The 14,735-nt window shown below is 43.2% G+C and overlaps 1 protein-coding gene and 1 pseudogene across 3 annotated transcripts in view; both read right to left on the bottom strand.

The window, feature by feature from the left end:
* The window catches only part of LOC120409279 (sodium- and chloride-dependent taurine transporter), a 72,595-nt gene extending 62,949 nt beyond the window's left edge, over window positions 1-9,646 (bottom strand). Inside the window, exons 1-2 of one of the 3 annotated variants that reach the window (XM_039547052.1) lie at window positions 9,481-9,646; window positions 3,865-3,900 (exon numbers count right to left, since the gene is read on the bottom strand). The gene's annotated coding sequence lies outside the window, so the exon portion shown is untranslated. Of the gene's footprint in view, window positions 1-1,076; window positions 1,099-3,864; window positions 3,901-9,480 lie in introns of those variants that run through there. The other 2 variants (XM_039547053.1, XM_039547051.1) reach the window with 2 other exon arrangements.
* Window positions 9,647-11,445: 1,799 nt separating this feature from the next.
* The window catches only part of LOC120369069, a 41,602-nt pseudogene continuing 38,312 nt past the window's right edge, over window positions 11,446-14,735 (bottom strand).

Raw genomic sequence — 14,735 nt, 5'->3', positions numbered from 1 at the left:
CAGTCCTAGCACAACCATAGTGGGAATAGTGTGTGCAGTTCTGGTCTCCACAGATCAGAGCGGATATAGAAAAATTAAAGGAAACACAAATAAGGGCAATAAAAGTGATCCAAGGACAGATTGAAGGAACTGTATTAATAGAGTCTAGAAGTGAGAAGAATCTGTGGGCCATGAGCCATCTCTAAATACCTTTAAGGTAATCATATGTGTGAAGGTAAGTAATTAATCAGGCTCAAAAGATGGCAGAATAGGGAGCAGTTGATTGAAATTAAGTAAGGAAAAGTTCTGGATGGAAAGTAAGAAGAAGTTCTTTAAAGTGCTGCACCTGAGCAATGGCACAGAACCCCAAAGTAGGTAGTACGGGTACAGTCATTGCCCATATTCAAGAACAGGTTAAACAAGAAGCTAGGGAAAAAAGATGTAGACAATAGCCCTCTTAAAATCCAAAGGCGTACACTAGGCAATCTTTTTTTTTTCATGTTCTATTTACTTTGGTTATCTGAAAGGCTGGTGCTCCTACACAGAGGTATATAATATATGAGGATCATGGGATCTGGCCCACTCTGCTGCTATATATCTGGTTAAAATCCAACCCAGGTCAGTTGGTTGTCCTGTGGCTTATGTAAAACGAGTTTGGTGGATTTCTGGAAGAACAAACGTCCTTATTGCAAAAGCCATCACCCCAATAAGCAGACTTATGGGCAGTTTCAGCACTGAGGCCAAAGGCTGAAAGGGCATGAAATCTGAACTACCTTTTCCTTTTTTTAACAGAAAAAGGTGAACCTTCTAGCTCTGAAGTTCAGAGGCATTCGTACGACAATGTGAAGTGGAATCTTAACATGGTTGCTGCTCGTGTTGCACCTTGTCTGTGGATCAGCTGAGAACCAATACCGCCAATATATCACCTTTCAGGAACGCTAAAATACACAACACTTAAAAAATATAAAAAAGGGGGCACTGGTAACAAGTCCTAGAATTTTTAATGACAAATGGGTACACACACACACGAGGCATATGAATCCATGTAGCATCATTGCCCCCACCCTTTACAAATATCCCATCCCAACTGCACTCACCAGTTGGGACTTCTGTCCCCTCCTCACTGTGGATGGGCAGTGGTGATTCCTCCATAGGTGAGGCACTGATGGAAAGTAATGAATTGTGGTAGTATTTGTCGCAAAGTGACAATCACAAGACGGTCCCTTTATTATCATTATAATACAAATGCCTGGTTACTGTCACAAGGAGTCCTTTTTCAAAATGTCACATGTCAGGAGGTGGCCCCTGCAAATATTTCATGTGTCCGAGGCACCTCTGAGAATTCAGCTATATCAGTGGGATCCACCATCTGAAGTTTGAAATCCCTGGGCTTAATTTCCTCTTGAGAGTTCACATTCTGGGGGGATTATTAGCTTCTGAAAGTTTAACATTACCGAAGCGGCCTCATTTTGGTCATTCACAGTCGATGGGGTTAATCCCAATCTAGAATTCATATCCGTAGAAGTTTAGACCCTTCTGAAAATTCACACTGCACAGAGAGGTTTCTATCCTGGAAGTTTCATAATTCCGACACTTGACAATATTCTGATTATTCACATCCCTGGAGTAAACTCTCTTTTGGAAATTCATACTGTTGAAGAAGCCAAAGGGAGCCAAGGCACTAAGGCACTTATAGAGACAGGTTAAAGACATCAAATCTGAGTCATGATATTTCATGCACAGAACCAGGAGAGAGAGGCTCTGGTGCTCAAAGCTTGCCTTTGGCTGCTGAAATGCCACATCAGGTGGTAGAAGGTTGTACTGCATATGGCCTCTAGGCCATACATTTTGTATCACTGATCCATTTTATGGAATATATTCCAGTTATAAAACTCTAGATTATCCAGATATTCAGCTTTATGATATTAAAGTCACTAGAGGGAGACCTTTGAATCTGCATTCCAATGGGCTCCAGATTCTGGTGTACAACGTCGGGACACCATATCATCATGTCTTTAGGTTTCTTTTTCTATTTGAAGCCTCTTCCTTTAAAGATGTTTTTTGTTACCCTGATGATTCCTCTTTAAAAAACTGGGGGAAATGTGTCCTTTGAACTCTTTTCAAGAGACTTGACTTTTCTATATTAGGGGTCCCATGTTGAGTAATATGACTCCTGGAATTTTTCCAATCCTATTGTCTTTTTAAAAATGGTACCGTAGCTTCTCAAAGATACCCTCAGTCTCAGTTTTAGCATCCCAGTGTAAAGGACAATTCTTTTTAATTGCTGGTGTGTTTTTTTCATTTAATATACCCATGCTCTTCTCCTTTGAAAAAGCTTATCCTCAATTGATTGCCCTAGTGATGTCCATAAAACCAGCCAAAAGAATGTTCATGATTCAAAGATACAAAATAAAATTCTTATAACATTTCTGCCAGAAATATAGCTGGAATAGAGCGAGTTTTCAACAGATTTTTGACTAGCAATGGGACCACACAGTTGTGTCTTGCTAGGTTCAAAGAGGCTGCAATCTCTGCCTACACTTAAGCCCTCCTCTTATAGAAATGCACAATAAAGGGTAGTGTAAGAGAGAAACAGCTGAACACACGTACTAGCCAGGGAAATAATGGTCTACAAGGGTGCATTGCGCAAGCTCTTTTATCTGAAAGCGGAACTAACATTCCAGCCCAATAACACAAAAAAAAAACCATTTGTCACCACACAGCGTTTTGCTACATATTAACCAGGAGTTGCTATCTGAGTCTAATCTAGTGCCATAATTCAGAGGCGTATGTTATTTTCTGAAAAAAAAAGTTGATTTATGAGAAGTCAGCTTGATGTGAATGCTCATGGCTTGCCATGCCACTTGACATAGGGCGTGCTTCAAAGTTGTACAAAGCGGGTCCTGCATTGCAATTAATGCAGTCATTTTCCTCATTAAGGCTCATTTTGCACTAAGGCAATAATGGTCTTAATCTATCTATGCTGCTTCTTGAAACATTTTCTTGACTTTACTTACTAGAAAGAGATTCTGGAGCAGAACTTACTTGACTACTTAAAGTTTTAAAATCAGAGATCTGCAAGCAAAGCAAGTTGCTAGGCAACGTGTAAAACTGGTGAGCTCCATGATGTGTAGCTTTACATACTCTATGGAGAGTCCTGTACAAGATTCATCAGCCTGACGTAGACTGAGCATTTATTCTGGAGGCAAAGGTATTCACAAAACATTTGCAACAATATTCATCGATGGCTGGTGTTATTTACTCTCATCTTAGAGGGCCCATGGGTTGTAAAAAAGGCATGAAATATCTGTATGCTACAAGAGGCCACACACATAAATAAACAAAAACAACTCTACTGACACAACTTGGATTTTGTAGAAGAATCCAAGAGAGAGAAGCTTATTTTTAGCATAGGACTGGGAGCTAGGACTCCTGAGTTCTAAGCTGAGCTCTGACACTGACTCCCTCTTTGACCTTGGTCAAGTCACTTAGGGCTTGATCCAAAGCCCACTGAAGTCAATGGAAGTTTTTTCCATCAAGTTCAATGGGCTTTGGTAGAGACCCTCAACCTCTATGAATCCGTTGCCACTCATATATAAAGTGAGACGTTACTACATCCCTACTTCACAGGAGGGGTGTGCTCACCAATACTGTAAAATACTTTGTAATGGTGCCTAGGTACTACTATGATATACACAATAGAACTGCATATATAGATTTGAGACAGCGGGTATTGAGTATTGTTATTGTGTAACTGCAGTTTATTTTTACATGCTCTTTATTCAGTGGTTTCTATGAGCAGATGGTAAGCGTTCCGTATTGGAACATTCTAATCATTTTTATAAGCCTTTTGTAATTTCATAAATGAGCATAAATAACACTTACATGAAGAAGAGTCTCTCCTGAATGGATTTTCTCTTCCTGTTTGGAGGGGAGGTGGGGAGAAAAAAGAAAAAGAAAAAAAACAGAAAGCAAATAAATAAACAGACACATAAAATAAAATAAATAAAATAAAAAAGAGGGGGAAAGTCCATCAGGATACTAAGATACATTTCGTTCTGATCTCTGTTTTGCTGGTGTACATATAGTCCCTCAGAAAAACAAAAACCACATGAATACAGTGGTCACAATAGAAGAAGCCAACTGCTATTACTCCTCTCTCTTTTTTCTTGGAAGCTCAGATCCTGAGGTAAAATAATATAGGTAAATGTTGGCCCTCCAATGGCAACCACCATACTTCGATTTGGAAATAAGGTAATGGATAACTTTACTGCACCTCTACTTCCAAACTTCTACTGGAGTATTTTACACCAATGTCAACCACAGTATAAGTCTAGCAATGCAGTAATGGCCAGAGCTTAGCATTTACATTCTCTGAACGGATAAAAATGCTTTGCGTCAGATCCTCAGCAGGTATCACTCAACTCAATCAGCGGCGCTACAGTGATTTACACCAGCAGAGGCTCTAGCTTAACCTATCCCAACATACATTTGGGGGCGGGGGGAATTCAATGAACATAGAAATGAAACTTCATACTCTGACTTTCCTTCCAAACCATTGGGGATCATTCCTATAAATGGACTATACTAAGTGCCAATGGAGTTAAGTGGGAATTTGCTGTATTGAGTGCTTAAATGATGGGACTACGGGATTACTTTTTAAAAGCCATCCTGTAGCATAAATGCAGGTTAGTGCATTTGACTTTTTTCATCACTAATCTCCCATTGTAATCTATTGAAAACTGCAATTTTAAAGCATCGACAATTGATTAGGGTGACGGATCAGATAAGGTATTACTTTTAAAAAGCTGTAACTCCTCCAACTTGCACATTCATCTGTAGTTGTTGCATGTTTCAAATTGAACTAAAGTGTTCTTAAGAAAGCAAAAATATCTTTATGGAGTCATTTGTCTACATTCTAAAAACACTACAGAGCATGGCACAGCTGTACAGAGCCCCTGTTTGGTATTGGTTCAGGTGTGTCAGGTCAGGATTGAGGTGTGCTGGCAGACTGGGAAGGAAGCGACAGCAATGGAATAACAGGGGGTGCTGGAGATGAGAACTGGGGAACATTGGCAGAGGGGTGTGATGAGGAGCTTGCACTGACTATATGCAGTATCTGGCGCTATACTGTGCTACCAATTCTTCATTTCACCAACTCCACCCTGTTAGTAGAAACAGACAAAGGGTGTTTTAGTGCTCTTGGGGAAATCACAGACACAGGAGAAGGCTCAGGGACTAATTATTTTTATATATCTAGAGTTAAAAATTAAATGATGGTGACTATGTTGTCTGCCTCATTTTTTAAAAATATACGACAGACCTCAGTCAAAAGATCCAGTGTTCTGAACCCACTATTACTGCAGAATACTGTAGGGTTTTTTTAATATTGGAAACAAAGGGCTTTCCAAAGCAATACTAGGGTTGACAGCATTATTATTTGCAATGGACAGAAAGAGCTTTAGCAATGGAACTGACCCTAACCTACATTCTGTAAGCACAATTTCCTATCAGTAAATTTCATCAGATAGTGATTTCCTTTACAGCACTCATTTCTTTAAACAAGATATTGTCAGATCCAATAGAATAGCTTTTCTCCCCAAAGTGCTTCCACTATGGTACATGTAATGACACTGTAGAGCAAATAATCTATAGGAAAATAAAGATTTGGAAGACTGAAAGATTAGATTGTTATGCTCTGAGGAGGGAAAGCTTAATGAAATAAAATGTGATTGTTTGGGGTTTAAACAGTTTACCCATTGTACTAAATTGAACATTCAGAATGCTTCAGTAAAGTGAAAAGACTTTGGTTTACCCTAAATTCAGTTCTCTGTGCAATGATGGTTTAGTTTTCCTTTAGGGTTTACACTTCTCTGCCACACAATCTATACCCTCAGTTGGCTCTGCTGGTGCATTTGGGTGCAAAATGCAGATTACACTTTCAATGCAGAGCCAAGTGGGAATAGCCAAAGTTAGAAAGACACAGAATGGAACACCTCCTTGCTACGGAAAGCACACACAGCACAAAACAATTAGGCTATGAGGGAGTATCGCTTCAAAGCACTATATGGGGTTTTCTAACCGCGCTCTAATCCATAGGACTTGCTCAGTTAAAAGCCTCTTTGGCAATGCATCCCCAAATGGAAAGGAGGCTTTAAGTGCAAATCACTGGGCTGCTTGGTATTCAGATTACAAATTAGGGAATTAATCCTTGAAATTCTCCCCCGTTTTAGCTGTAAAACAAGTCACTATGAAGAACCCTACTGAAGCAATCAAATTCTGGCAGGCAGGACTTCTCAAACATCATGCACAAATAGTAAAGTAGTCTAAGGTTTCTTTGTATTTTTCCACAGCAGTGCTCACCTCTTGTTCATACATGATTTCAAACATCCTGGAGACCCACTCTTACCTCAGCTCATACATTGTGCCATTTAAAAAAATAATCTCAAACCATCAAAAAAAAATAAAAATGCATAAACTAATGGCTGCCAACTAAATTGAAAGGCCAAATTCTGTCCTCCATTACATTACTGTACATTAACATCTGCAGAATTATTCCAGGTTTACACCAGAATCTGGCATGATATCCCTAAAACCAAAGAAGGGCATCTTTAGACAAGCATTTCCACTCATCTGTCCATCTCCTTAATGCCTCCAGATTGCTTTATGCTGGCTGGGGTTTACTGCTCTTTATATAGTGCCATAGCACTGCACGCAGCTAAGCAGCAGGTAGCTAGAGGATTTTGAAGCCAGTTGTCTGACACTGGAAAATGCAGGTTGGTAAATGGAAAACAACAGAAATTTAAAAATTAAAAAGGAATTCTCTTGCCTTTCCATTCTCTCCCCATCTGTATTATAGTACAGAGATACTCAGACCTCAGTGGTTCAGTACCCAAATTAGCGATCAACATTACTCAAAAGAGCCACAGTAATGTGAATTCATTGTTTAATTTAGTATAGTGCTATATATTCATATTTAAACAGTATGATGGGGAAATATATATATACACTAAATATTTCCCCTGTCCTACTGTTTAAATATGAATTTATAGGCCAGTCATTTTGCTGTGAGTATATAATTCTCAGAGCAAAATGACTGGCCAAGTATTATTATTTTATAAACTACAACCAGTTAATAACACAGTAAAAATATCCTGACTGGTTAATAACTTAGTTTGGTTAATAATTAAATCAGAGCCACAGGAAACACATTAAAGAGCCACTTTCAACTCAGGAGCTTCGGTCTGAGTATCACTCATATAGCACATTAAGTTTGCCTGTCCTCCATATCCTGCCCTCTAATGGCTGGAGTGTCATAGCTCCATCTGCCTGCAAAGAGACTGAGAAACTATGTCACCCCCTACTGGCTGCAGCCTAAAGAGAATATGAACCATAAGGGAGAGAAGGTGGAAGAGAATGGGAGAGATGAAGAGAGTAGTGAAGATAGAAAAGGTGAAATGGAGAGACAAGAGGAGAGGAGGATGGGGGGTGTGAACAAAAAGGTAGATAAAGACTGAAGTGAGAGAGGGGCTATCTCTGAATGTTTCACAGGTCCTAGCTAACATTTACTCACCCTTGTTTACTAAAGGTATCCTCCCTCCAGACACATATAATTCACCCTCAACTTGTGCCCTGATATTGGAGGCAAATGGCATTATTAGTACGGTAGCTATCCCTTGTAAAAACTAAAATCTCTCTCTCTCACCATGACCATACTGTACACTTCTGTAAAAGGAAATGATCTTCCACCAACATCCCCCGGGGAAAATCTTTCCATAATACTTCTTTGGAGATAAACAGGGCCAAAAAGAGTTGGTCAATTCTGCTTGAATTCAAATCTAGAAGTAACAAATCCATATGACAAAATCATAAAAAATTTGCCCAAAGTCTCTCTCCTCAACAGTCCACAACACCTAGTTTTATTGGGTTGATTTCCTTACAGTACTAAAGCCATAGAATCTAAACTAGTAGCAACTGTCATCCAAGTACCAAATTACAACTAACTCCATGTCGCCTGAACAATACGGCTCCACTTTTTGTTGGTCCAACACTTGAAACATTTTGACGTATAAGCAAAAAGATACAGTGGTTACCAAAATAGCACTATAAACACAACCAGCTCTTCTTGGCGCATTTTCTTAATGCCTTTCCCAATACAGTTAAAAATGGGAACTAACCAAAAAAAGCCTCTCTACACCTTGGCATGAGCTGTCCTGAAATATAAAATCTTTCATATGTGTGTGGTCGTGTTTCTTCAAACTTGGTTCTGAACTTCTCTTTTCCCACTCTGTTTTCATTTGTCATTTAAAAACTAATAATAAAGAGAAGAAACAAGATTTCAGAATTTATATAAGTGTAAGAATTTTGTCACTTTGAAGGAAAAAAGTAATTCTCAAAGAAAAATATATTTTTTCACCTCTCACAAATGAGGAAGCATCAATAGGTTAATATATTCTAAATTCTCCATCTTTTTATGCATGTTTTATCTTCTGTGTGAATGCAAATTAACTCCCACACATACACCCCTTATCTTCATATATGGAAACTTAGAGCTGTCTCCAAAGTCTGTCTTTTGTTACATTATCATACACCACTGAAGATTCATCACCTTAAACTCACTGGGCCAAATTCTGAACCAATTCACACTGACGTGAATACAGATTTACTTTTGACACCAATATAAATGAAATCAGAATCTTGACCCACTAAGTTATGACACTTATGGAAACTTTAACTGCCTCTGAAGAAAAGAATGTCAGACCCCAGTTAGATTCATTAGTAGCAGCAGCTGCAGCAGCACTAGCTGTATTGGTCTTTCAATTGGACCTGACTGGAGGTTTGCATACAGCCTTCAAAAATATGTTGCATTTTCACTGGGAAACAGCAGGGGAAAAGAAGAAATGTACTTTTAACCGTTGGAGAGCTGCCAAGCACGTGGTTAATTTGACACTGCACACTGTTATCTGCAAAAAAGTTAACACAAGGTGGTGGAGCATGTACGGAGGGCAAGTTGGAAATAGCTGCTCGAGAACCCACACGGTAGCCTAGATAGCAATTAAATATAGGTAGATGTGTTGTTTTTAAGGCACTTGAAAAGAAAGAAACGGCGCTACTGGCCTGCGCGACGCAAAGCAACAGCACGTTGTAATCTATCTAGCACAGGATACAGCAAAACCCAGCAAAAATACGGGGCTTGGGGGCAGGAGAAACAGACCCTGAGCATAGCTGAGACATTTGCAGCATTGCTCAACCAAGGCGATGCCCTCTCTTGTTCCTCGGAGGGTCCTTTCTTTGCCATCTTCGTGTAGGCACAAGAGAAAAGCAGCAGCGAGTCCTCCCTCGTCCCCTCGCCTGCCTGGCAGATCTTCCTCCCTCCCTCCCTCCGGCAAAGGCAAAAACCTCGCCGCCTCCCGACAGCTCCTTCTTTGTTCCTTGCCCGCCTGGCTGCGGGCGCGCAGGGCTCGAGGCTCCCCGCGGCTGGCGGGCGGGCGGGGCTCTTACCTGCGGCGGGCTCAGGTGGCGGGCCAGGGCTCGGGGCGGCCGTGCGCTGTGTGCTGGGGCCAGGGACTAGCCGGGCGGCGCGGGCGGCAGGGCGGATTTATACGCGCTTTTCTTCCTGACCTCTCCGCGCTGGTGTCTAAGGAGGGAGCGTCGAGCATCACCCATCCTGCTGAGTGGAAAAACACCGGCTCAGCCTCTTCGTTGGTGGAGGGCGGGGCCGGAGGAAGGGGTGGGGGGGAGGAGGGGCCACGCTTCAGACACACACAGCCCGGGAGCCGGGGCTGGCAGGCAGCCTGCTCAGCTCCGGGGAGGGGCGGCGGCCGGCGGGGCCGGGGGCAGGGACCGCGGGGGGGGGGAACAGCTGCTGCTGCTGCAGGGAGGCTGAGGGCGGCCACGAGGCCAGCAGCTGAGCTCGGCGAAAGGGAAAGTGGAAGCTTTCCCCGCGGCTGGGGCAGCCTGGCCCCCTTTTTTCTCCCCCAGCAGGCTGCGCCCCCCCCCTTCCGCGCATCACCCCGCCCCCGCTGGAGTCACTCCGGATTGACGGGTGTAACTGAGAGCGGCGCGGCGCAAACAGCGGCGCCAAGTGCCCCGATCCGCGTTGGAGGCGTTTAGTTGCAGTGACAAGTGGAGTCACGCTGCATCTCTAATCCAACCCCCCCTTTATCCTAGGTCTCCATCCAGGCGCTGGGGGGCTCCTAGAATCCTAGACCCACAGGGTCGGAAGAGACCACAAGGGTCAGCTAGTCTAACCCCCTGCCAAGATAGGCAGGATTTGTTGTGTCTAAACCATCCAAGGCAGATGGCTCCAGCCTCCTTTTGAAACCCTCCAGTGAAGGAGCTTCCCCCACCCCCCTCCTAGGCCGTCTGTTCCATTGTCCTACTGTTCTGACAGTTAGGGAGTTTTTCCTGAGATTTAATCCAAATCTGCTGTGCCTTAGCCGCTCGAGGTTTGTTTCGCCTTTTTTCCCTGCATGGCTTTTCGGTGGTTCGATGTCGCGTGTGAAATATATAACAACTCGCTCTCTGTCTGCAGTTCTCAGTTGCTGTGGGTCATAGCCACCTTCCCACACTCGCTCACGCGCGCAGGCTGTGGAGGTTTTGCTGGGGAGCCTTTTTTTTTTTTTTCCTACAAAGAGTTCCCTTCTGTGTTACCAAGTATCAGGCTGTACTGGAACCAGGCCAACAGTAATTGGAACACAATCAAGCTCTACCCTTCCCCTACACCCTCAACACGCACCTACACCCACAACCCTAACATACTCCCAGGTTGATGATTGCCACTGAAATTCTGGCTGCATTCAGTTTGGTTGAGACTCAGGTTTTAGGGATGTTTACAGACCTCTGGGATCTATCTATGTAGTCTCCAAAGTAAAATCTCACACCTGAACGCTCCTTAGTTTTGTGGGATTTCAAAGAAGGTTACAAACCCAATAACCATAAATGAAGAGGGCGTGTGGACAAGCGGATAGGACACAAGACTAGAACTCAGGAGACCAGACAGAGGCTTTGTGGCTTGAGCCTCCCAGAGATAATTCCAAACATCCAGCACTCAGGCACGCACAATGTACAAAATAAATACAGTACAGTTTCTACTGTTGGAAAGTACAGCAGTCAGTTGGATTTGAAACTGCCTGGCCATTAGGGGCTTCTCTTCAGTAGACTTTTTTCCATTGAATTTTGTATATTTCTAGATTCCAAGGCCATAAGGGACAACTGTGATCATTGAGTCTGAACTAGCTAACACGAGCTGTAGTAGCGCTTCCTCAAAATAAGTCCTAGAGCAGGTCGTTTAGAAAATGCTGAAAAGAATGTAATTTTTAAAGCTGATTGTTTCCCTTTCATGATTAAAGATTAATGATAAATATGCGTGCATATTCGAGGGAGAATAGACCCACTGTTATACAAAAAGAGAAAGAAACAAAATCCTTTTTCCTTACATTGAAATAACCACGTGTGCTATTGTTGTTAATCATCGAAATGAGGAGGGGCTTGCTGTCGTCTTTCGCAACTGTGTTCTACGGGCTCAGCGTTGTGGTATTGCTCATTTTTCACAGCATCAAAGCAATTGAAGACAGAAAAAATATTTGTTCCCTTTGACCATTCCCCTGCCAAAAAAAGAGTTGTTCCCTCAGTACATTCCTGAACGCTTGCTATACACTAACAATCAGATCATCACTTGTATCATTTATTTTATGTGGCCTAGGTAAAAACAATTACATGGCTTTCCCAGAAAACTCTAGATGTTAAAGTATTTACTAAATCAACTCACTTCATGCTAGATTTTTTTAATATCGATTTTAAGGAATTTTCCACTAGTTTTAGGTAACTACCACACAATAACCCTCAGCTGAATCCTGTGGTGCTGACATAAAAGTCCCATTTTACTTCAGTGGCGCTGCAAGATCAGCAATATGTGTATTGTTTTTGTTTCAGGGTTTTTTTTAACTAAATCAAATCAAATCAAATGGAACATAACTCTAGCGCCACTTCTGTGTTCATAACAATACTCGGAATGTCAGTTCCTTCCCAGTATTTGATATATTCTTAAATTCCTCTTTTATCATATGAATCGCATTTTCCAGCCTAGGTCTAAGTGTACTATTAATAGACAAGAGACAAGAGACAAGACTGAAAAGGCCAAGAGTAGGCATTTGCTATACAAAATAATGTAATCTTGATGGGCCTAATTCTGGTGTCATTACTTCACACAATGAACAGCAGTTAAAGCGGGGGGGGGGGAGTTTTGCATGTGAAAGAACTGCAGGATTAAGGATTCACCTTGGTAAATGGCCCATGTAAATCCCTCTCTACACCACTGAAGTCCTGCAGTGGCTCTGTTGGGGGAAGTATGCAGACGGGCTTTGCAGGACTTGCTACACTCCACAAACCACTGACCATGCATAATCTGGTGCAGCAGGCCCTCAGGTACTATGGTGATGAGCATAGTATAAATTACTAAGTAGCCCTAAATAGAATAGGATGGTAATAATGGTGATCCCTTGGAGGTTCTTCATCCAGTAGCTGTTAGGGTATGTCTACACTATGATAAAAAACCCGTGGCACAACCGCAGCGGGTGAAGGTCAGATGACTTGGGCTCGTGGTAGACATTCAGCTTGGGCTACAGCATGGGCTCTGGGATCCTCCCCACGCACAGCATCTCAGGTTTAAATTTGGAGCAAGATCCAGGCCCCATTGAAGTCCATGGCAACACTCCCACTGATGTAAGTGGGACCAAGAGTTCATCCTCAGTCTTTATTTAATGAATTTCACGTCACTTAAGGGATGCAAAACTACCTGTGTTCCCCCAGTAGTAGGGTGACCAGATGTCCTGATTTTATAGGGACAGTCCCGATTTTTGGTCCTTTTTCTTATATAGGCTCCTATTACCCCCCCACTCCCGTCTCGATTTTTCACACTTGCTGTCTGGTCACCCTACCCAGTAGTGCACAATGCACAGATTTGAATCCAAATCAGATTTCTGCCATTTGCACCAGCATCAGAGCCGTTTGCTACTAACATTATAGAATTTTGCAAAGAGCAAAAGCGTGATTTTTTTCCAAACTTGCCCCAGGATGAGCTGTCAAGGCGTAGTGAGAGAGTTTGTTTCCACAACAAAGTGGAAGCTTTTCTCGTAGAGCAACTGTTTTTTATTTTTATGTAAACCAAAAATAATCTCTGGCCTCTTTTTAAACATGAGAATGCACCTGTAGTGGGAATGTTTCTACAAAGCCCTTTTTATAAGCTGTTATTGATTTTTCTTTTCCTTTCTTTTTCTATTTCTTTTTTTTCCCCTAACTTGAAATTCAGTTTGGCAATTTTTATTAGATCATGCATTTGGAGGTATGCTGTTAGCCTAACAAAATGTAAGATAGCATATTTGCTATGTTAGCAACATCCACTGCTCAGATTCCTACCTGGTGTGAATTGGCTTTTGACTCGAACGGTCATGGCTTTGTAGTTGTTTACATTAATTTTTTGATGGAGCTCCATCCTGCTTTTGCCATTGGTACTTTGTTTTCCATGAATAAAGGTCATGGCATTGGCATCACAAAAAAAATATTCTTGCTGTGGAAGCAATTCAGCCATTCCCTCTGGGTTATCAAATGACTCACATGATAGGACAGGATAATGCACTCAAATTTGGGAGGGAAGAAGTCATAGGCATAAGGAAGAAAAGACCCGAAGCTCTCTGATAGTCCTCTGACGCAGGGGTGGGCAAACTTTTTTGCTCAAGGGCCACATTGGGAACTAAAAATTGTATAGCGGGCCATGAATGCTCACAAAATTGGAGTTGGGGTGCGGAAGGGGGTGAGGGCTCTGCTTGGGGGTGCAGGCTCTGGGGTGGGGCTGGGGATGAGGAGTTTGAGGTGTAGGAGGTGCTCTGGGCTGGGACCAAGGGGTTCGGAGGGTGGAGGGGATCAGAGCTGGGGCAGGGGTGCGGGAAGGGGGCAGGTTCTAGCTGGTGGTGCAGGGTCTGGGGTGGAGCTGGGGATGAGGAGTTTGGGATGCAGGAGGGTGCTCCAGGCTGGGATCGAGGGGTTTGGAGGCGGGAGGATCAGGGCTGGGGCAGAGGGTTGGGACGTGGGAGAGGCTCAGGGATGCAGGCTCCGGCGGCGCTTACCTCAGCGGCTCCCAGAAGCAGTGGCATGTCCCTTCTCTGGCTCCTACACGGTGGCACGGCCAGGCAGCTCTGCACACTGCCCCATCTGCAGGCACTGCAGCTCCCATTGGAGCCTAGGAGCTGGAGCAGGGCCATGCCGCGGCTTCCGGGAGCCGCGTGGTGCAGCCCGACCTGCGCCCTGGCGAGCACCAGAGCAGGGCTGAGCCATGTGGTCTGGCCCCCAAACTCGCACCCTGGTTGGAGCGGGGTTGAGCCACTGGTCCAGCCATCGACCCAGCTCTCTGGTCGGAGCACCAGAGCGGGGCCGGGCCGCGTGGTGCGGCTTGCAGACTAGCTTAAAATGGCTTGCAGGCCGGATCCGGCCCGTGGGTATGGTTGCCCACCCTTGCTCTAGTCTAGTCTAGTCTAGTCTCTCTAGTCACATGGCTCCTGACTTGGCAGGATTGTTGCTTCTAGCATAGTCCCTAATATTTAACATTTTAAATGCCTTCCTGACTCAAAATTAATGCAGCTCTTGTCCTGCTTTTAGTAGACTTTTTAAAAGCCTGAAAGATTTCACTGTTGGAAAGTTTTTTCCTGGTATTCAATCTAATTTTTCCTTTTCTTAATGTTGTCTAAGTATTCTTATTCCTT

This window comes from Mauremys reevesii, linkage group 7 (genome assembly GCF_016161935.1).
Source record: "Mauremys reevesii isolate NIE-2019 linkage group 7, ASM1616193v1, whole genome shotgun sequence".
NCBI classification, from domain to species: domain Eukaryota; kingdom Metazoa; phylum Chordata; order Testudines; family Geoemydidae; genus Mauremys; species Mauremys reevesii.
Note: the sequence above shows the minus strand (reverse complement) of the source record. Positions and strands in the feature narration are given on the sequence as shown.